This window comes from Bacillus rossius (assembly GCF_032445375.1).
Source record: "Bacillus rossius redtenbacheri isolate Brsri chromosome 9 unlocalized genomic scaffold, Brsri_v3 Brsri_v3_scf9_1, whole genome shotgun sequence".
In the NCBI taxonomy this organism is placed as follows: domain Eukaryota; kingdom Metazoa; phylum Arthropoda; class Insecta; order Phasmatodea; family Bacillidae; genus Bacillus; species Bacillus rossius.
In genome coordinates, this window is record NW_026962012.1 from 17,140,452 (window position 1) to 17,164,748 (window position 24,297).

Here is a 24,297-nt window from a genome sequence, read left to right on the forward strand (position 1 = left end):
CTTTAGGGTGGCCTTCGGTCAGACGACGTCAAGGATATCCCACAAAGAATGGAATCTCGCTTAGTTTCCCTTTGAAAGATCAATTTCCTTCTGTCACTCATTTTTAAATGTGCACACAATGAATGTACCACCTCTGACATTTCAGGATCATGCACGGTTCCCGGTAGTGGTATTTTCGACATTGCATCAGCCCAGTGCAGATCTTTTCCTGGCACATAGTACACCTTCAGTGAGTATTTAAGGATTTTAAGCCTAAGTCGCTGTAGTCTATGAGATCCTATCTTCCCTATATTTTTGTTCATAACTGCTACCAAGGACCTGTGGTAAGTTTGAACATGTACGGTCTGACCATAATTATGTCATGAAACATTGAGGCTGCAAAATATATGGCTAGAAGTTCCTTCTCTGACTGATAGTAGTTCATTTCACTGTCTGATAGGCTTCGTGAAGCTGTCGTGACTAGCTGAAGGTTACTGGAACTGGACTTCTGCAACAAACAGCACCCTAGTCCATACTGCGACTCATCACTGTAAGGTGATTTCTTTGTCTGGGTTAAATAATACCAGTACAGGTGTATCAGCAACTTTCTACTTCAGTTCATCAAAATTATTCTGATGTGAAGGTAGCAATTGCCAGTCAACTGTCCCTTTAAGTAGTCCATACAGGGATGCTGTCAGTGTAGCCATTTGGGGTACTACCGGAAACCGTGCATGATCCTGAAATGTCAGATGTAGTACATTCATTAGGTGCACATTTACCAATGAGTGAGAGTAGAAAATTGATCTTTCAAAGAGAAACTAAGCGAGATTTCATTCTTTGTGGGGTATCCTAAATAAACCAGGAGGACTGGCCTCATCCCAGTAAGCTGCCAGGGGTTTATGGTGAATACTACAAGGTTCAAGATCAACTACACATAGAAGATGGAATAATATTCCCTGGAAACAAATATGTGGTATGTAATTTAACATCCACAGTATTTGTTGCAATTATTTCCTGTTGGAGGGTTTTTTCCAAATCGATTAGTGTCCTTGCTCTCTTTGGATCCAATTTCATGCCTGTTGCTGAGAAAACATGGCCAATGCATTTAACTTCCATGGCTTTGTACTGAAGTTTATCCATGTTAAATTTTACATTTCGAGCCCTAGCTCATTCCATAACTTTTTGAACAGCTTCATCATGTTATGCCTCAGTATTCCCCATACATAGTAAATCATCAAAGTATATTAATGTTGTAGCGGTCAGGTCCGCTACCTCCATACATCGTGCATCTGCGCGGGTGTCGGCGCACCTCCCTCCTCCTCCTCCTTCCCCCTCCTAGTGTGTGTTTGATTTCTCCTCGCCTCCCCTCCTGGGGTTGGCGCATGCGCGCTGTACCGCGCCGATTTAATAAAAGCCGCTGTTAGGTTGTAATTCGTTCCTGTTAGCCTGAATTACTCGTCTCGACTGGTCTTGTCCAGTAGCTTGAGTGGCTACATTGTCTATTTTGGTATGTAGTCTGTTAATCCTTATGTTGTAACGACGTGCGAGAGTCACCTCGGGGGAAATAATGTAATTGCCTTTCTAGTTTGAGAGTGAGGCGGTGGCCCTTGCCCTAATGTAACATAAAATAAAAGGTTGTCTTGTTTAAATTCCCTTTCGGCCGCCACATAGAAAATTATGTTTGGCTTAACTGATTTAACTAAATGAACTTAACTTGTTGTAATTGTTCTCCCCTGAGACTTCGACGTACGTAAAACGTACATAAAGTACGTATAGTTATTTAAATAATTTTGTAATAGCATGTAACTTCCTAGCGCGCATTATGTTGTTGTTCGCGTATTTTGTTTGCCTTTGAAGTCTGATGTAACTTTTCCGTATCTGAGGCGTTTGTCTTATGTGAATATAATGTCCCTTTTTATGGTCCGATTAGGGACCACGCACTGTTAAGCAGGTGTCGCTTGCATTTTTCTTGGACTTGAGAGATGTCTCGTCCATGTAAATTTTGTTTGTCAATTATTAATGTCACTATTAAAATTGTCTAATCATTTATGTCATTAATGAAGTGAAACTTGTAAACGTAATTGCAATCATACTTGCTGTATTTTACTCTTTAACACGTCAGTATTATTTTGGCAATTTTAAATGCAATAATACCGTTAATCGTATTTCCAGTAATTAACCATGCTCCCAAAACCCCTTACCGCAGTCCCAGCCATGCTATGGCTTTCCCTCCTCGCTTCCATGCCTATATAAGTCTTCAATGTGTTAGGTATGTCTGCAAAATTACTCTCAACTAGATATTGAAAAAGTTCCAGAGCACTGGCTATTCCATACGGTAACCACAGATACTGATAGATCCCAAACGGGCTGGAAGAGCAACATTTAAGTGATGCCTTTTCCCCTAATTCCATTTGGTAGAAACCGTCCCGTAGATCAAATACAGAAAAGTGTTTTCTTTCCTGGCATCTGCTCACTGAAGTCACTGAGTTTGAGAACCATATGATATTGTCGTTTGACTTGTTCATTTAGGATCGTTGGATCAAGGCATGCTCTAAGTTTACCATTGAGTTTTTCAGTCAGCACTAGTTTGCTTATCCATGCCTGGGCATCGACCTCATCCACTTTTTGAATAACTCTCTTTGTCTCTAGCCTATCAAGTTCAGCTTTGAGCGCCCCTCGCAAGGCTTGAGGTATTCATCTAGGAGGACAACATACTGGGTCTGCTCCTACTTTAGTTATGATCTTACCTTCTTGAGGAAATAGACCCAGACCACGAAACACATCTTCGTTTTGCCGCACAATGTTGTCCTTTGTAAACAGAGTGCGCCCTCATAGCTTGGCACTGCAGGGTTTCTTTACCCACTGGTGTGATGACCCCATTCAAAGTCTTCAATTTGACTTTTGTGGGCTCAACCCTAAACTACTTGTCAACTTTTCTAAAGATCTGAAGTGGTAGCACACTAACCTCTGCACCGGTGTCCAATTTCATCATCATATTTACACCTTCCATGATTAGCTTCTTTCGCCACTCATTGGCATAGGTAGCAACGCTGCCCCAATCGCTTTTAATGCGACCCCTAACATTAACATGGCATAGTGTCATTCTGACACAGTCACAATAAAGGCTTTCTTGTGAGCTGCAAGATTCAATTTGCTCCACTACTTGTACCTTAAGAACTTTACATGACCTTGCAAAATGATTCAGAACACTACATTTTGCACATTTCTTTCCATACGCTGGGTATGCTTTGGGGCCATACTGACTGGCATCGCCCACACTAGAAGTCTCCCCTTGCTTCCAAGTCTTTCACCGGTCTCTGTCTTATTTATTTTTAACTATATTTACCAATACTCTACATTCATTCACAATACACCATCTTACATCATACACTGTATACCATGGGTGCCAACCATTGCACCCATAACAACGACTATTTAAGAAGCGAAATTAGCCGGGCGGGACCTGCCAACCTCCCCTCCGCCGCTCCATCCTCCGCGTCAGCTGACAGCAGAGACACATCACATAGCCACACCACCACGGGCTTCCGCGAGGCAGGAAGCGAGCAAGCACGTGCACCAACTCGCTGGTGAGGGGAGGAGAACCCCTACCTACTCTCGCCCTGCCAGTGCCGTCACGACCCGTCGACCGGGTCGGCCTGCTGCGGTCGCGATGCAAAGGAGAGACGTAGCGATTGACATGGACGATTTGTGGGACATGGGTATACTGACAGGTAGGGCAGAGGAGACCGCACAAGCCGACACGCACGCAACACACCAGTGCGGTGCGCGGGAGAAACCAGTCCAAGTCAAGGAGCAAGGCAGAGTCACGTCGGCACGCCGTTGCCATGCCGTGGGATGCACCACCAGGCGGACGAAGTGGCCTACTGCCACCAGTGCAGCACCACGAGACACCGCTTATGCACGGAGGCACGCGAGTTCCTAAACTGCTGCAATGGCCTATTCATGTGCACAGCCGGCGAAGATGGAGTGAACATGCCAGTGCAAGTGACAGTAGTGAGCGAAACATGGCGGGACAGCATCAGGGTCAAACTGCCGGAGTTCTCAGGGCACGCATACGAGGACCCGGTAAAGTTCACTCGGATGTGCCAGGACCGCCTGGCCAGGTATGGCATCCCGATGGAGGAGTGGAAAGAGAGAGCGTCAGCAAGCAACTCAGGGGACCCGCTATGGACTGGTGGGCCATGACCGGCGTGTATGACTTGGAATGAAATGACTTTGCCCCGCACCTTGTAGGCAGCTTCAACGCTGCCCTCGCGCGCGCACAATGCCAGGAACTCACTGTTCTGCGAGCCTCAAAGAGCAGAGGAGGACATAGAGGCATTCATCAGGTCCAAAGTGTGACTGCACCGGCACATGGACGCAGGTGGACAGACCAACGCTGCGCTGGGCATAGCAGTAGAGCTGATGAGGAGGGAGCTGTGCCCGCACCTGAGAGGAGCTGTTGACAGGGAGCTCGAAGACTTCGTGCAGCTGACGAAGGAGATAGAGAGGGACTTGCACCTGTCACCGCGCCCGTGGGATGTCGCAGCCCGACAGCGGGGGACATCCCTCCCATTAACAACGGCACCAGAGGAGGCCTGGGCAGTGGTCCTGGGACCATCATCAGAGGATGGGGGGAGTGGGGCAGCCGGCCCTCAGGACCAGACACACGGGGACGACGAAAACACAGGAGCTCCGGACATGCATACTGACATGGGGATGGCCTGGCCGAGTAGGGACCATCGCCCTGCCACCTATCTACATGACTACGTCACAAGCACCACCCAGGCCCCCAGGGGGACAAGCAGTGACAGGGAGGCCAGGATCCCCGAGAGGAGTCGCACACACGAGGCGGAACCCCGTCCCACCCGCGACCAGCCCAGCCACACCCATCAGACCCCAAACCCACCTACGGGACTATTTCTTGGGTACGATCACGTCGCCTTTCAATTACATATGGCTCGGAACCATCACCACCCACACGGGAGAGGGCCGATCAGGGCAGGAACCACTACCCAAAACACGGGAAAGAGAGTCACTAGAGGAGCCCCTATTTTCATGGGCCGACCACACCGATCCGTGGTACCCTGCCCAAATCTCAATCTTGCCCTCGGGGGTGCAGTGCGACGACCAAGTGCGGCTATACAGTGTGTGTGAGGTGTTGAGGCACAGAACGGCCTCGCTGGAGGGGGGAGGCATTTAACGCAGCCCATCAGTGCTCCCTCTGAGAGCACAGGCCGTTATGTGTCCTCAACACCTGATTAGTACGAATGTAACAAACACACCCATGCGGGCCAGGAAGAGTGTAGGGCAGTGCACCAAACGGCGTGACGCTAGTCACGGCCGGCTGTGTTGTGCGATGCACCCGGCCGGGTGTGGCAATGCGCCATCGAAACATAGTGCACATGTAATTGTAATTCAGAGGAAAACTAAAACTTTTTATGTCTTTAAAATCTCTAAATAATAAATTCATGTTGATCAAGGTGCTTTTGTGTTACAACGCTGGCCATCACCATCTTCCCGCGCTCCATAACTTTCCGCGGGAAATTGAGCCCTCCCTGGCCGTGTTGCCAGGGAGCGGAGTCAGTCACCATCGAGCACTCATCAGGGCCGGCAGCCCCGTGCACGTGGAGCCTTCACTTTCGCGCCAAAACCAGCATGTAGTTTTCAATAGTTCAATCTTCATAATTCGTATTCATCTGCTCCAAGGCCGGCCTTAAACCGACCGTGCGAAGTTACTAATTGTATGTGGCTCAGGCATGAAAATTTTTATTATAATACATAAGTACTTTTGTTAAGGGTGACGTCGACCCAAGTGTCTCCTCGGCTCCTTCAGGCCGTTATGCCTCGTCAACGTCCTCCATTGTGTTTCCCCTGTGAAGTCCGACGGCCAGGGACGCACCCGCGTGCACCCTAGCATGCCAATGAGTGTTTTTTTCTATGTGACTTTATCATTTTATCTGTGTGTTTATATTTGTAAACGATCAAGGGTCTTAAAAGTATGTAAATAACTATTTTATTTATTAATTCTTGTGTAAATTCGCTGTTTAATTAATGTCTCGTCTAAGTCTTTATAAATAATTCTGTAACTTTTCTGAAGGGTTTCGCCATGTAGTATGTAATTGCAGCCTGGCGCGCCGCGGGACGGAGCTCTCTCCCACGCCGGCCGATTTCCCCTCCCTCCCCCCAACCCGCGGGCGCCGGCCCGCGGGCTAGCGGGGAGAGTCAGTCGCGTCCTGGTCTCGAGCGGAGACAGACGTGTTCGTCGCTCCGCGAGCCGCGTACTTTGCGCTCGTGGCTAGTCGTTCATTCAGTTCACAGATTGTCGCGGCAGCTGAGCTGCCACCGCGAACCAGCTTAGTATTGTTAATTTACGAGTTTTCGGGAGACGTGTCCAGCAGGCAGTTTCTACAACGCGAACGTGGTGTTACGGGTTTCTGAACTTTCGCCGCCTAAGGGACATTACGTAACGGGCCGCGTACGCCCATCGCTCCGTCTTCGAGCCCTCTCTCACGGGGTCAGCTTAGCATTGAGAACTTTACGATTCGTGTTGAAACGTATTCGCGAACAGTACGGTCATCAGGGAGTCCGGGTCGCCGCGGTAGGACACTCGTCCCGCGACGGTTCCGCCAGGCTGCGGCAGGTCTTTATACGTTAATAAAAATAGGCTCGTGAATTCGTTAATATCGTGTTCTGCTTGCGACAGCCTACCAACATTCCTCATCACTTCACTCTCCCTCCAGGTCCCGCATTTCCCGGTCCCGGCCACGTTGGCCTGGACCCACACCTCTCCGACGAGAGCAGTACGGGCATAACAGGACATTTACTTCAACGGGAAAACGGGGACTTGAAGCCGAGGGACGTCATTTGGCGCCCAACTAGTGTGGCCGTAAGCATACGCAAGCGCACGCAAGCGCACGCAAGCGCGCAGATGCAGGACAGGACGGAAGCAGGTGCGACCGCGCGGCGTGGGAGCGGCACGAACTCGAGACGGCGCGCCGGCGCGCCGGCGGGAGATAACGCAGCGCGGGAACGGCGCGAACACGAGACGTTTCGGCGAGAGATACCGCGGCGTGAGAGCGACGCGAACTCGAGACGTTCGGCTTAAGATAACGCGACGTGGGAGCGGTGTGAACCGGAGACGGCGGGCGACGCGACAAGGATCGGTGGCGCGACAGATAACGTGTCGTGGGAGCACCACGAACCTGAGATCGCGACGCAGCAGGGATCTTCGGTGCAAGATAACGCCGCGGGAAGACACGGACTGAATTACCGAACAGCGAGACACTTACAATAAGCATGGACGACTTCCAGGAAGCGTACGAGACATGGGCGGAAGCGGACTTTCCAGAGCCCGACGAGTGCTGCGAGCACTTCGCAGATTACGAATGCGGTTTTTGCTTTGAGTACCGGGCGTATGGTAGGGCAATGTGCGGTGCGGACTCGTGCCCCGGCGGGACATCGGATGGGCGGATCTGCGGGACGTGCGGGAATCTGTGGCACAGGGAGTGTTCACAACTGGTCGCGCGAGAAGAGGAATGGATGTCCTGCTTTACGTGTGACCAGTGCCGAGCGAAACTGGGTGTGGGTGGTGCCGCAAGTGTCTCGACCGCGAAGGTCGAGTGGTCACACTGGGCGGGCGCCATCACGCTGCAGGAGTCGGCGATACTCCCAACGCCACTGCAACCGACGCCGCCGCCGACGCTGCCCACGACACCGCCGCCGACGCTGCCTCCGACACCGCCTCCAACACGGCCCCCGCCCTATGGGGTGGAGACGCCGAGCAGGACATCGCTGAAGACGGAGGAAGCCGCGCCCGTCCAGCCCCTGTGGTACGACTGGCACGCGACGTCCGGGTGGATACGGCAGGCCGACTCAGACACGCCGCTCCTGACGCCGCCGCCCCCAACTGCCGTAGGGGCTCACGAGGGGCCTACGCGGTGCGAACCGGCTGTGCTGACACAACCGCTCTGCACTCACGAGGGCGTGCCGCAATCACCCTGCACGCACAACGAGGGCGTGCCACGACCGCTCTGCACACGCAACGAGGGTGTGCCGCAATCGCCCTGCACGCACAACGAGGGCGTGCCGCAATCGCTCTGCATGCACAAGGGCGTGCCACGACCGCCGTCACGTGGGCCACCTTGGACGCGACGCCGCCGCCTACTGCCGCGCGCGCCGCGAAAGGTGCCACGCCTCTTCGGACTGTCACGTGGGCCACCTTGGACGCGACGCTGCCACCTACTGCCGAGCGCGACGCGAAAGGTGCCATGCCCCCTCGGACTGTCATGTGGGCCACCTTGGACGCGACGCCGCCACCTACTGCCGCGCGCGACGCGAAAGGTGCCACGCCCCCTCGGACTGTCACGTGGGCCACCTTGGACGCGACGCCGCCGCCTACTGCCGCGCGCGCCGCGAAAGGTGCCACGCCCCCTCGGACTGTCACGTGGGTCACCTTGGACGCGACGCCGCCTACTGCCGCGCGCGCCGCGAAAGGTGCCACGCCCCCTCGGACTGTCATGCCGCCACCTTGGACGCGACGCCGCCGCCTACTGCCGCGCGCGCCGCGAAAGGTGCCACACCCCCTCGGACTGTCATGTGGGCCACCTTGGACGCGACGCCGCCGCCTACTGCCGCGCGCGCCACGAAAGGTGCCACGCCCCTTCGGACTGTCATGTGGGCCACCTTGAACGCGACGCCGCCGCCTACTGCCGCGAGCGCCGCGAAAGGTGCCACGCCCCCTCGGACTGTCACGTGGGCCACCTTTGACGCGACGCCGCCGCCTGCTGCCGCGCGCGAAGCGAAAGGTGCCACGCCCCCACCACCTGTCACGCGGGCCACCTTGGACGCGACGCCGCCGCCTGCTGCCGCGCGTGCCGCGAAAGGTGCCACGCCCCTTCCATCTGTCACGAGGGTCCCGGACTCAGCAGGTCAGTTCTCCAGTGCCACGGCCCGGTGCTTCATGTCCATTTGAATAAATGAGAGGCGTTGACGGACATAACGGCCTCGTGGGAGGGGGGGCATTTGACGTCGACCCAAGTGTCTCCTCGGCTCCTTCAGGCCGTTATGCCTCGTCAACGTCCTCCATTGTGTTTCCCCTGTGAAGTGCGACGGCCAGGGACGCACCCGCGTGCGCCCTAGCATGCCAATGAGTGTTTTTTTCTATTTGACTTTATCATTTTATCTCTGTGTATATATTTGTAAACGATCAAGGGTCTTAAAAGTATGTAAATAACTTATTTTATTTATTAATTCTTGTGTAAATTCGCTGTTTAATTAATGTCTCGTCTAAGTCTTTATAAATAATTCTGTAACTTTTCTGAAGGGTTTCACCATGTAGTATGTAATTGCAGCCTGGCGCGCCGCGGGACGGAGCTCTCTCCCACGCCGGCCGATTTCCCCTCCCTCCCCCCAACCCGCGGGCGCCGGCCCGCGGGCTAGCGGGGAGAGTCAGTCGCGTCCTGGTCTCGAGCGGAGACAGACGTGTTCGTCGCTCCGCGAGCCGCGTACTTTGCGCTCGTGGCTAGTCGTTCATTCAGTTCACAGATTGTCGCGGCAGCTGAGCTGCCACCGCGAACCAGCTTAGTATTGTTAATTTACGAGTTTTCGGGAGACGTGTCCAGCGGGCAGTTTCTACAACGCGAACGTGGTGTTACGGGTTTCTGAACTTTCGCCGCCTAAGGGACATTACGTAACGGGCCGCGTACGCCCATCGCTCCGTCTTCGAGCCCTCTCTCACGGGGTCAGCTTAGCATTGAGAACTTTACGATTCGTGTTGAAACGTATTCGCGAACAGTACGGTCATCAGGGAGTCCGGGTCGCCGCGGTAGGGCACTTGTTCCGCGACGGTTCCGCCAGGCTGCGGCAGGTCTTTATACGTTAATAAAAATAGGCTCGTGAATTCGTTAATATCGTGTTCTTCTTGTGACAGCCTACCAACATTCCTCATCACTTCATTCTCCCTCCAGGTCCCGCATTTCCCGGTCCCGGCCACGTTGGCCTGGACCCACACCTCTCCGACGAAAGCAGTACGGGCATAACAGGACATTTACTTCAACGGGAAAACGGGGACTTGAAGCCGAGGGACGTCAAGGGTATCACACCGATGTGCCAGCGTTTCACGCTATAATACCTCCGCCACGAAGTTTGGACTTTGCCCACACGGGGCTGTTTAATAGCTAAATGTGTTCAGTGACATTTACTAACGACTCAGTTTCAGGGATGTGCCGCGGTCGCGTGTGAGTTCGCCGTGCAGCGGTACTGCCGCGCCCGCATTTGTGTTCGCTACGCCACAGCGAGGACGGAACTCTGGTAACTATGTCAATCTAACCTGAACTGTACTCCTGTAACTAATTCACTTTGCTCTGCAGAACAATTTCCGGTTATATATTAGCCTACTGTAATAATCTTAGTATTATTTTCAGCTATCAGCCACATGTGTTATCTACCTATGCCAAGGGTGTGCCAAGTGTGGAGGTAGACCCCCTGTGTAATTTCGCAACTACATAATTCTCGAGGTAAATTAAAAGGTATTTTAATTAGTTAGTCATGGACATTCACTTGCTTCGCCGTCCAGCGCATCCTTAATCGCAGGTTCCCGACACGTCACGCGCCATCATCTGTCCTATTGCTAGTCTCAGGATAGCCTGCAACCCCCGGTTGGTTATTTCCATAACGTTGCGCAAGCCGTGAATCAATACCGCTCTTCGAGGGCTGCGTGTGCAGAGATTAAAAGGTAGACGATGATACAGGCAGTTAAGTGACAGCGTCATGTACCATGTGACATATTGTACCAGGTGACATGTAAATAAATTCAGTTATATCTTAGGTTATATTCACCTGTTTTCCCCTAAATAATTATGGTGTCCTGGGTGGCCTAAACAGCCCGGGGTATCCTTTGTCGACGCGTCCCTGCCTGCAGTCACGAGGCAAAGAACCCCGCCCTCCAGTTAAAATTCTTAATTTCCACAGCTTAAATCATTAATTAAGTAATCAGGTACTGGGGACGGCGTCACTGCCAATAATAAAAATGGGCGAGAAAGCAAAAATATTTTAATGTTGAATTTTTGTAAAATAGGTATTGGCTTCATTTTTCAATGTAATTCTTTTCGTTATTCTTAATTTTCAATCATATATCTACCATTAAGAAGCGACGGTGACTAAATTCGCTATTTTTTTTATAGTGAAAAAAACTGTCGTCATAGTGAATTTAGTACGTTTTTCAGACACATTTAGCGCTAGATTTACTGTCATAACACATATATAATACTTACCGATATATTTTAACACTTGTCTATGATGTTCATACACGTGGGTTTGTTTGTTTCTTTTAACCCCTAATTATGAAATGTTAAGCCTAGACATTGCTTATTTCTCTTCTAAAGAACATATAGTTTCTATTAAATAGTGTAGCGTAAGTACACGATTTATTACAAATAATAACAATTGATTACAAAATTTATACCTATGATGTTATTTAACAAATTTGTTTGGCAAAGAAATTAAAAAAATAGTGATTGTAAAATGGGGTAAAAAATATTATAAAATGGCAAAAATATTGTTTTTTCGAATACTACAGCATTGCCCAATTCATTATGGTTTCTGAGAACATACTGATTATAAGTTAAATTAGGTACCTGTACAGTGACGTGGCCGCCGTTATGTTGTTCTTTAATAATTTAGCCTAGGATTCCACTCTAGAGATTGCGCCCTGATCCTGTATGTTGCCACTCTGCTGTTGGTAAATTTCTTACGTCGCGGCTTTTCCGGAAATTAATTTTAATACTCAGAAAATACATTTCTCGGACACAAGAGATGTTCCTGTATCTACCCTGAAAGCAGCGTTGATAAATTCGTACTGGTTTCTGAGAAATCACTGTTTAGAGCATACATTACAATACCTGTGCACTGATGCAACCAATGCCATTTGGCCATTTGTCAGCAATGTGTCTGTGTGTTTATGTTTCGGAGAAATTGAGTCAAATAGTGATAATGGTCGATATGGTTAGGTTAGCTACCTAAAAATACTTAAAAACATTGTGGATGGTTGGACAGGTTTGTACAGGTACATTAAAAATACTGAAAAAAGCAAACTGTTTTCAGCACATCATAGTATGAACACGTAACTCAATCTGAGAAGCTATAATCAAACATAGTGATAAGCATTTAAACAATCTTGGTATTAGTATTACGTAGAATTCACTCAAGGTTTAACTCTTAATACTATTTTACTGTTAAAACTGTGATACATTTTCAGCCAAACATAAGCTATGAATGGCCTGTGTGTCATTTTATAACTTAATATAAGAAAATGTGTTGACTAAATTTTACAGAACATTACTCTCATATTAAATGTTCATTTAGCTTACCTCCCTTCACCAAACCTTTTGCATTATTATTTTTTTACTTCAACAAGTGTAAAACTACCATACTCTAGGAAAAGAGACATTTTACACTACCAAAAATAATTAATGATGAACAGACCAAACATACCACCCCTCTCACCTAACAGCAAACAAATTTGTTCACAACAAAACCTACTTAATTTCACTAAAACATTTTAAATCCACAAAAAAACTGCTTACCTTTCTTATTTTTATATCATTATTCAATTACTATTAATAGTACTCTGGTACATATTAATTTTACACCAAATATATTCACCATATTACCATGAAAGTCATTCAACATCACAAACAGAAATACTTCTGTTGTACTCTGTCACTTCTACAGTCACAACTGTGCATTCATTGTCTACACCACAACATTAAATTAATTCAATTTAAAGATAAACAAAAGTTTAATTTCTTTCAGGACATCTCAACGCATTAACATATTAAATTGTTTCTTACAATGCCTATCTACTAAATAGTACCATTATATACCATTACACTCATTAATTTTGAATCTTACTTGATATTCAAATTACAATAAAACTCCACGAAAAAAAATTTCCTGCATAATAAATTTCAAACTTTAGCACTGGACCTAAAAAATACATAAAAATTTACGCTTTTAATAAAAATTTTCCTGATAATAAGTCTATATTTTTAACTACCTTGAGAAACTTCTGAACAGTTACCGGTATTTACTGTACATTCAAATTTTATTACTTCACTCCTACTCATGCCAAAATCGCTGTTAGGGCCTATCGCTATAAAACTCACAGTATGATTTATGTTTATTTTCACTCCAATATTCACTTTTTCACTGTAACTAACACATAATATAGACTAGTGTCCTTCGTTCCTCAGTGGCCAACTGCAATTGCGTTACATATATCTTTTCCCTCTATTTTTTCTGATCTAAAATACACACGTACCATGCAATGCTTACCAGTAGTTAGCTGTTCAACTTGACCTATTATATTTTTTTCCAGAAATTTGCCCAGTTTAAAAAAAAAAAAAAAAAAAAAAACTTGTAATTTTATTACTGACATATATTCCAATCATTCAGGCAGTCTTATATTAAAAATATTTTTTACGTGTAATTTAATATTTTACCTAATGGATTGGTTGTGTTAAGTATGCTTCAATGAAAATAGTACAAACTCATGTGAAACATGTTTTAGATTAGCTACATTAAAAATATTTCTTAAAAAAAGTTTGAACAGTTGGTTAGGTTAGGTCTGCTACATGAATTACATATTGGATATTTGTCATGTATTTTTCATTTTCAGTTAATGTATCTGACGAAACCCAAAATTTATTTCTTCGATTTGTCATGAATCATGAACAGATGCAAAAACCGAACTTCTGGAACCATCCTTATATTAATGAAATCAATTGTTAGTGCTACAAAACTCAACTCACCTTCGCAATACTTACAACCGCTCACAACATGTGAACGTCTTGTTTCAAACATTAAACAAAATGAAAATCATAATCATGTCCTTATATAAACATTATACTGGAAAATAATTCTGTCTCAGGTAATGAAATAATAAACCTTATTAAAGGGTTGCTATTTTACACAACACTTAATTAGAAAAAAAAGGTCAGGGAGTCAAATAACTACATTTTTAGATTTTCACTATCTTTTTTTTTTTTTTTTTGAGATGTGCCGCTCTCCTAGAACAAATTTTGAATTATAAATTTTTGGCACACGTACCTACAGTAAACACATGCGTACTTCCTTATAACCATGAGGTTTTAGTCTCCACAACTAACACTGACTAATGTATTACAGCCAGTAACTTCGGTATTAATGTATTTAATAAAAACGAAGGTATTTGGGAGTATGTGGAGTGGGGATGCAGATGTGCGGAATATGTGGGAGCTGCTAACTGTTACAGCATTTTGTTACGTGTGGTGATAATATAATAAAGTTCAAAAGGACAGCCCAGTTAATTAAGTTTATTTATTCCCTAATATTTACACATTTACAATATCAGTCTTATGTTTGTCCGCAGAGATAATTAAAACCTGATTACACTACAGTTACACCTACCAGTTGGTCCGCTAACCACTCGCTGTCTTGGGACACTCGCACCACTTCACCCTTCGTCTCGTGGTCACCCAACCCACGCTTGTCACTTTGAGACTCCAGGTGTCGCTCCAACTCACTTGCCGGTGTCTGGTTTATCTGCGCCATATATACCCTGCGCGGTGCACACAGACAGGGCCGCAACTAGTCTCTGGCACCCGGGGCATGAATGGATTCATGTGCCCTCCCCCTCTTTTTTTTTGCACATACCACACCAATAAAGCGGGGTGTCCGAGGGCCCTCCCACGGAAAAATTGTGCTATTTAAGCATTTTCCATACCTACGTGTAACAGTTTCTGTGCTACTGTACCTTCCATGCATGAACCCACTATGTCCATAAAGTAGTCCGTATAATCACTAGACTTGTTCATTAAATATGTTGAGACGTTATATTGTAAATCAGAGTAGACATTCCTGGAATGCAAGTTAAAAAACTTTTTACCAGTTACCAGTTGTAGTAGGAATTACAATGCAAGCGATTTCGGCGCCCCCACAGCTTTGCGCCCGGGGCGTATGCCCCGCTTGCCCCCCCCCCCTCCCCCCCCCCCCCTAGTTGCGGCCCTGCACACAGAAATGTCTGGTATCTCTCCGATTGTGTCATGCAACAAGGTTCCTGATCCGACGGCCGGAAGCTACTAGCGATGACATCCCAGTCACGCCGTACGTGACAGCGACCCCGGCGACCCTAGGAACTTGCGACAGGTGATGGCTAGCAGCAGGCTCCTCCCTCCCCTCATGCCGGCGGCCTCGGCTATGCCTGTTTGTCCAGGACTTGCTGGTACCCTTGGACATGCTTCGTGCTGTACCAGAGCCCCCACACATACAGATTATATATTCATCAGTGAGTGCAAGGCTTAACTTATAACTAAGAAGATTTTTTTAAGTTACTATTCTAGTAGCATAGAAAATAATATTTTATACTAAATCAATGAGTTTAATTGATATCTACTTAAAGATTTGGTTTTAGATTATCCATGTTCTGAACTTCAGCAATGACCGGTTATTCTATATAATATTTACTTTTTGTCTGTGCAGCAGGGAAACCAATAAGTTATTTACAATAATTACTTAGTAGGTGGTTTTTTTAAATGAAAGGTGTTTTTAAATTTTACCTAAATATAGAAGAAAAGTCATAATAGGTAAAAGAATATATATAAATGGGTGTTTAAGTGTTTCCAGATTTATTTCATTACGAGCTTGAAAGTTGTTGTTGAGCTTATCAACAGTTCTTAGGACTGCTACTATCAAAAATCTTCAAATGCATGACTGTTTCTTTATATTCAATAACTCAGCATGGTTTCAAACTTTGATGATCTTATAAATCTGTAATTCATTTGATCGTAGTCTCCAGTGTTTTTAATTGCATATCGCACAAGCATCTTGAAAAGCTATTTTGGGGAATACAGTACACCCATGAACCATGGATAATTATTTCAGCATGGTTATTTTTGTAATCAAAGTTAATGCTGTAACAGTTAAGAAGCTATTCAATAAACTGAAGTAATTACTGGGCACTGTAAAGACAAAGATTCATCTAAGAACATTTCCAGGTGTTTATGAGTGCCATGGACCGGCAACGAGAAGCATCTCCAATATTCTTTAAGAAAACCTAGGAGTCGCCCATGCATAGCTTAGCTCTATAATGAAACAGGACATAATATCCATTTTGACAAAGTACTACACATTGTAAATTATATTATGTACTTCCTACTACAGCTGATGATTACTAAAAGAATCCAAATAAGATAGACAGAGAAGACAGGTACAGATTAAGTAATATCTGTAATTCTATGTTTCGTCATAATCATGAACTGTTACCATCCAACAATTAGCCAGAATCAAGAACTTAATCAAGAAGCCTAGACATAATTAATTCATCACTGATTAGTAATAAACAGAATTTTTCTCACTGTTATCACTAGCTCGATGTCTGGCATTGATCACATACAACCTTTGTTTGAATTTAGCTTGCCACCATGCGTAGTTCCCTGAAACCACTCCGTGAACATGCTGGAAGATTTTTTATCTGTAGACTGTTGATGATTTCCGGCCATTACCTTAAACTGTGCTGTTGGGTATATCCATTACTAATCTCTTTGCTGTTAACAAAAAACTGTACATAAAAAGAATAAGTTCAAAATACATTTACAAGTGGAGTTTTGAAACTTTGTGTTACAAGATTCAAATTAATATAAAGGAAGAAAAGAAAATGCTAAAAAGAAACGATACACAGGCCGCCGGCTGCCACGGAGTTCGGGAGGCAACTGACCCGTCCCACCCCCCAGCGAGAGAGGTGTGTGTGTCGCCTTCCCCCTCCACGCACCCACACGTCAGTCGCGGAGCCTGACTAGTCGGGAGGGATGAACGACGGCCTGGAGAATCCTGAGTGTCACCTCGGGCAATGGACGAGGCCTGCGCTATCAGGTCAGGGACACTCGTGACGTCAATTTCGGCATCTGGGTGTTTCCACGCCTGACCAGGGACGCTAGCAAATGGCTTCTGGGTGCTTCCACACCTGGCCTCCCGGGTGTAGAAGGGCCCCGCCTCCAAGCACAAAGAAGGAGAGTGGACTGGCGAGAGAGTCTCGACCTGCCGGCGAGTGACGCCGGCGATACACGCACGGCGGCATCGGAGCGACTGTTTGGCGGCTACCGAGGAAGAGTCTTGTAGCGATACAAGCGAGAGCCTCTTCGGTAGCGAGTCGGGGCGACAGTAGTGACGTGGGTGAGTGGTGAGGGAGTTGTCGAGGACTGCGGTGAGGAGCGAGCCAATTTTGAGCCGAGCTCCAGTGTGCAGGCTGATGTGTGATTGATCGGCTAGGACTGATTTATGGACAGAGATTGGACTAAGAGTGGTTCCTTATTTAATTTAAGGTGTAGATATTAGTAATTAATAACACTGTGAAAAATTAATTGGTATTTTTTTTATGAGGAACCCCCCCTCCCCCCTTCCAAATTACTCATAACAAAAGCAATTGCCCTACATTTACAACCTGCCATGAATAGCAGTAAATCAACCACAATGTAATTAGTTGAACAGCAATGAATCTAAAGACGACACAGTCCAGTCGTAAGAGCATTAAGAAATCCTGTCCTGACTAAGATGTGCCCCAAGTGGGGAATGGAGCAAATGGCAGCACACCTCACAAGCAAGGAGATACCCACTAAATGCCCAAACAGGGAGCCAGCGAGTGGGGCGACAGTCAGCGCCTACGCTGGCCACTGAATGCACTGACCACACATTCGCTGCACAGCAGAGCATTGACATTGCTAAGTGTATTAGAGCCCATAATGCTGTGTAAACTACAAGCTTAGCCTGCAGGATGGATACTGTGAGCATTAGGACCTAGAGTAGTGAGAAGTACAACCAACAATGCACACAAGCAATTGAAGCACATCACACTTCTTTGCTGCAATTTGCTGTCTTGGAGGATGCGTCTGTGTGAGATTAAGGACACAAATGAGGTTGGCCAAGTCTCATCAGGTGAACCTACTATGCCGTATGCGAAAATGACAAACCTATACTTTGATGGAGATGTAGGTATTGGAGTACTACCAACTATACCTAGTCATACCATCATATCACTAGGTAGTCATGAACAGCAAGACTAAAAGTACAAGAAGTCAGTTCTCGTTTCATCCGACAAAACAGCAGGCAAACTTAGTTGTGCCTGCGTGGTGCATGATTTCTATTGCTACTGTTACGTAAACTAATTGCAAGAGTTTGCGTATTGTAAAATAGCACATACCTTGGCTTGCAGATTGGTGAGCGCAGATGGCAGCCAAAGGAAGGAAGTCAGCATCGCCGTGGTATGAGTGTGAGAGTTGCCACGTGGTTCTCTCTCACAAGGACCTGGTAGTTCACCAAGAGGGCTGTTGCCCTGCCGTAGCAGACAGCTGCACTCATGGCTTCATCAAAGATAAAGTGCTGTTTGGGTTCTTGGAAGAGGCAACAGCCACAGGTAAGCTAAACATGTCTGCCTCTCTCCGAGTCAGAACTTATGCAGATACATCCACATGGGGGTTCGTAACACTGGCTGCGACGTAGAGCGTTGAGTGGTGTGGGGTGATATTGTGGCTGTGTGCCACGTCGTACTTGTGGCGTTGTCGTTATCTTCCAGCAGGTAACCCACTGCTTCACCAGCAAAACAGAGACAGAAAATCTGCATTGTCTCTTTCTCTCCCCTCGCTTTCCCTCTATGGTATATCATGAGTTATTACTAATGACACAATTGTAAATTTTACATTTCTGTAAATATTTTATTTTTCATCGCATAAATGTGTTGCATGGTGGCTGGTAATTTAACTCATCAAGTTGAGATGCTCTCGGGTTCATCAGATCATGATCTCGATGCTGACGCTGGCTGCTGACTGCCTGGGACGACATTATGGCGCTTCAGGGGCCATTGTTATCGTACGTCCCAGTAAGGTGCTGGATATAGTCTCCCAAGGCGTGAATAGGCTGGCACAAAGTGTAGAGGTAAACGTCCGACAATCATTTAGCTGATGGGGCACGTCTAGTCAGAAGGGAATGAGAGAAAATAATCATTAAAACAGAACAAAGCACATAAATACGAACGAAAATTTATTGTTTATACAGTTTTAGCGGGCTCGTGAGTATTTCTAAACTTTTCCCTTACATCCTTTTCATTCCAGTAGAACTGTGTTAGAGGCCAGATGCGTTTTGACTTTAAACGGCCCAATAAATTGAGGGATGGGTTTGACGTTTACTTTATCCGCCAGGGATGGCAAAAGAAAGTTGCAACACAAAATCAGGTTACCAACTTTAAAACTTCGGTCTCTTTGTGATAGATTGTACCGATCTGCCACAACCATACAGGCACACTCAAGATTACAAAAAACGTGGTCAAGAATGGTGTCAATAGAGTCGCCTTCAAGAGCCGAATACAGTGGCAGTAGGTTCCGCAGTTCAATACCGGATGCATCAACTCCTGGCCTGAAGAGGGAATTGGTGGTGGGAACCCTGTCACCAAGTGCATGATGTAATTAAGCCCCAAGTGACTAAATGCTTCAAGTTTACTGTCCCACAGCATCTGGTCCTCCCAGTAGAACGACGTGAGGGTGCTCTTAAGGGGGATCAGGCCTTGCCATCTTGGGTTTTTTCATATCTTTGCTATATTTCTAATTTTGAAATATTCATCCCAATTTTTGGCATGTTAAAGCATAAATCATACCTCCCAGACCTTTCACACCTTGTTGCAACCTCATGTTCACTAATCTTTTTAATTGTAACAAAATAAATCAGTAGAAAAGATTTAAATACAGTATATTGAAATGATACCTTAGTCTTCATATCAAAGTGATACAATCGAAATAATCTGAAACAAACCAAATGGAAATGAAATAAAACCAGATGTAACGAAATGAACTGTAAACTAATGAATCAATTTAAATTATTGTTTACAATGTAAATCAACGTTTATCTGTAAGCGAAGCGAGGAAATAACTTATTATTCCATGCGGGGCACTACAACTATCATGATAATCACACCAGTTCTCAAGTGTTGTCTTCAACAAGTAGGTAGTCAAAGCTATGTCCTAGGTCATATCAAACCAAAAATTTATCACTGAAGCTTTATTGCAAGTGGTATCAAAACATTTGAAATTGCAGGCTGGAGAAGCCTAATACCCCTTGGGAAGCCTTCCTTTCACAGACAAGAGAGCCAAACGACCGATCCTGCATCTTCGGGTTTTTTTTTTGTTCATTGTAAATAAATATGGCGGTGGTGATAAAAGGATACTAATGGTCAATTAGGTTAGGTTATCTACATTATAAATACTTTAAAACATTGTGGATATTGATTTGGTTAGGATAGCTACATTAAAGATACAGAAAAAAAAGCATGAACTTCGGGGAACTTCGAGTTTTGGCTCTCTCGTCTGTGAAAAGAAGGCTTCCCAATACCCCTTAAGCACTTTATTTATACCTACACTCAGGCTGGTTCCTTTGTGGAAAATACACCGTGCTTGTTAATAGGTTTTATGGCCCACTCAAACCACATGTTTCGATATGTCTCTGACAGAAAATATTTCGTGTTGTTCATCACAATGTGGCGGCTGCACCTAATGATTCCATACCTGATTCTTAAGGGTCTTGGTGATTAAGGGGATTTGTATTGGTGAAAATGTCCAACACCACTAAAATGGAACTGTGGCAATTGCGAGAGATTGTCAACGGGCCAAACATTCCCTCTTGCAGAATACGCCAAGGAGCAACAGAAGGATTGGTGTCGTACAAGCCTACCTTAGCACACTGAAAGGGCTTAGGCACTTGACAGTCATGATAAATCTGTACATACTTGCGGACGTCTTACACATTTGTGGTCAGGCCAGGTGGGCTGTGATTTGCCGGAAGGTTTTCTCAATACCTAAATGGCCACCTATGGACAAAATATTGTAGTAATTAAGTAATATGGCACACTATTCTTATGGGTATGAATGTCTTTCAAAATTGTATTGCACACTCACATAAATTTAGTTAACATTGTGGGAAAATTTTACATGTTGCTATTTGTACGGATTCATACAAGCACTCATCCACTACAAACTTCCCTGGATTAAACGTCAGAGAGAGGGCGACCACATTTTCACACTTTTTAATGTGATGCATCTTCAACGAAAGTGGGAAACCCAGAGGATCCACTTGCGTATTATGCCTAATTGATTCGGCAATGTTTTGTAATCATCGTTTAAAATTATGCTTCTTGCGATAATCGAACGTTCTTCATGTTATACGTACAATATTTAAATGAATGCATCTGACTTCATGTAATGACTAAAAAATATTTTTTTTCTCCAGGTTTTAACAGTTTTATAGAGTTTTTTACGAAGTTAAGTCACAGTTTTGCAATCACTACAGCTTCACAATACCTAATTCTTTTAAGCAAAACTAAAACATAATCAAAGTGTAGTTGTACTGATTAGTCCATAGACCAATCTCCACGATTCAAGAATTGAGACTGACCAATCACGAACCAACCACTGTGATTCAACTTTGTTTATATTTGCTTACCAATTAGGCTGCTCAGTGATGTTATCTTGCTCGTCACTCGGTGCGAAACTTCAGACAATAAGCTTCGAATACATGAGCGTTCTCAATTTTCTTGACTTTACTTTGGGGGGTGGATGGGGTGTTTGAACCCCCAAAATATCCCCCCTGGGTACATCTATTCTGGCAGATGCCTGCCCCAATTGAATCTTGGTCAATGCCTCCCAAGCGCTGTGGATGGATTGTACGAGCTTTGTGGACAGTTCCAATACCATCTCGGAGGGCATGAAATCATTACCGTTCTTGGTCAGCTCAGCTATGAACCCACGACGTCGCAGCAGAGGCCAGGCACATGCAACAGAACAGTAGAACATGGGAACACCACCACTTCTTCTGATGCATAGTAATGCGGTTTTAAGCGTACAGAGAACAAACTGTTTTTTTTTTTGTGTATGCGCAATCACCATGCCTAGGGATGAGAACAAAACACAATAACAGGTTTAGCAGTGTAATGGCCTCTGTAGTAGGATGCCGCTAACAACTGTGTTTGACTAAATGACTGCGTATAAAATATTTGTGCGTTCATGTTTAATAAAAATATAATTGTCCTCAGGCCAGAACATGATATTAACAGCAAAAAAAAATTACATTTACTACTTAATTCATAGTGTACCTGAAAGAATGCTTTAGTTCTAGGCAACTAATATAAGATAAAATTTTACAAAAGATCACATTATCAAAATTACAAGAAAACATCAGTGAATCTTTGAACAAACGTGGTGTTGCAATTTGAGCTCATAAGAAAGATTGGCACAATGTGAAATATAACTCAACTGCAGCCCTACAAACATTAAACTGACTTGCATTTATTAAGGGAAAAGGAAACACAGTTATTATAAGATAATAATATGAACGTGCAATCACATGAGCATATTAAGCATAATCAATTACACTAAACAAGGCAGGTACAAGTAACATGAGAATATATTTTCGTAAGTAAATGTCGACCTATTGAAAGTATTTACAAATTTAAGCACACACTCAGTGTGACAAATCAAGATTCCAAACTGTGAAAAATACATCCAACTAGGTAAACAAAAAATTGCGAAGGTGAATGAAGTTTATCTCCCTACTAGAGGGTGTGTGTGTCTTGCAGACATGGATCTTGGAGGCTAATCGTGTCAGGGGTAGAAACATTGAGCAAGCCAAGGTATGTAACCATCCAAGAAAACAAACATAGAGAGAATCAAACAAAATTTTGCATCGTGGCTGCTGAAACAAAATTTAGACAATATTAACTAGAAAAGGGAAAAGGTGAAGTTACATGGTGCAGATTAGGGGAAGTAAACACCAGCTTCCATGCATATGGTTGATCCCGGAACACCGCAATGCCTATCCAATACAATATCACATGAACACCAAGAAATTAAAGAAATGAACCTGTGTCATGTTCGCCTGCTTCTCTTAATACCTTATAAGCACAATCCCATGCATGCTCCTTGGCTCAGAGTAAGGGAAAGGGAACGCCACGGAGAACACAAGACAAAGGTGGGGGAAAAAGGGTGGAAAGTTTAAATCGACGTGTGCCCTAAGTTATGACATGTCACAGAAGAAATAGCGCACCAGCTCCAGTTAAAAATCTTCTCAATCAACTTGCTCATAGAAAAATAACGAGCACTGAGATGTCATCTGGTGTGCCGTACAGTTTGAATACTGAAGTAAAAGTTTTTCAATCAAGACAGCTCGCACAAGCACCATATCAGCGTACTCATTGTTAATAAACGTTAACTACATCTTGATCGTGGTGAACCACAGGGAACACCTACTGTGGCACTGCATGCCCACTTGTGCTCTGTGGTGACAACCATCAGTGAGTGTTGCAAGCACCTGCAGTTCAGATTGTGGCATTTCGCAAGATCTTCATAACTCCCTAAGTATTGTGACTACCCACAAGTTATCAAAGCATTTATTACTTAAAATAACATCAGTTGCTAATAATCTCGTATCATTACTCTTCATTGATGTAAAAATTATGTTATTTTTTATTAATTTTTGGCCTACCTACTATGTTGTAATATTTTAAGTAGCATAGTTTGAATATCTATCATATGTCTAAGGTCATTGTATAATTGACATATAATAATGTTCATCTTAAAATCTATCAACTTAAATTAATTTTTTTTATTATTGACAAAATCTTGCCTGTTTAAATTATTTGAGTTATTAATAATGATCATTAATTTTATTTTAATTTGAAATGTTGGAATTTATTAATTGCCAGTGTGGTTATTAATTCAAACATGTTTTGTACAAGTTTGAAGCAGCAATATATAATCAACAGTACATTTATTTGTAACTCTGCTAGTAGCTGATTGTTAATATTATTCTGTAGGTATTACAAACCACATTTACTTAATTACATCTTTTTAAAAAAAAAAAACTACTTCTTAATCGTCACTTAGCAAACAATACCGCCTGACATTTACTGAAATGTGAGGTAGGCTGTATTGTTTGCTGAGCGATGAAATGTTCTTCCCTTACTAATTATCCATGAATTCAGATACTCTAAATGTGTTGTACGAGTGTATTGGTCTGTATTGTGTTGCTAGAGTTCGTGCCGAAGGGGGAACTCAAAAACATGGTGATGCTCTCAGTGCCGGCCATGCAGCTGTGTGGTGTAGCCATCGGGGACCCCGTGGTCGTGACTTGTGATGGAGTACCTGTAGTCATGACTGCCTGGCCGACCAGTCACAAGTCCCTGCTGGCGGTTCATGTGCTCAGAGACAGTAAGTCGCTAGATAAGTTGCTGTGCTGACCATGGGTATG

The 24,297-nt window shown here is 44.8% G+C and overlaps 1 long non-coding RNA gene across 1 annotated transcript; it reads left to right on the forward strand.

Moving 5' to 3' along the window:
• Positions 1 to 11,278: 11,278 nt before the first annotated feature.
• LOC134542583 (uncharacterized) lies at positions 11,279 to 24,261 on the forward strand. The gene is made up of 3 exons (XR_010076820.1): positions 11,279 to 11,392; positions 18,224 to 18,424; positions 24,081 to 24,261. It is a non-coding gene; the product is annotated as an uncharacterized LOC134542583 (long non-coding RNA).
• The last annotated feature ends 36 nt before the right edge of the window (positions 24,262 to 24,297 follow it).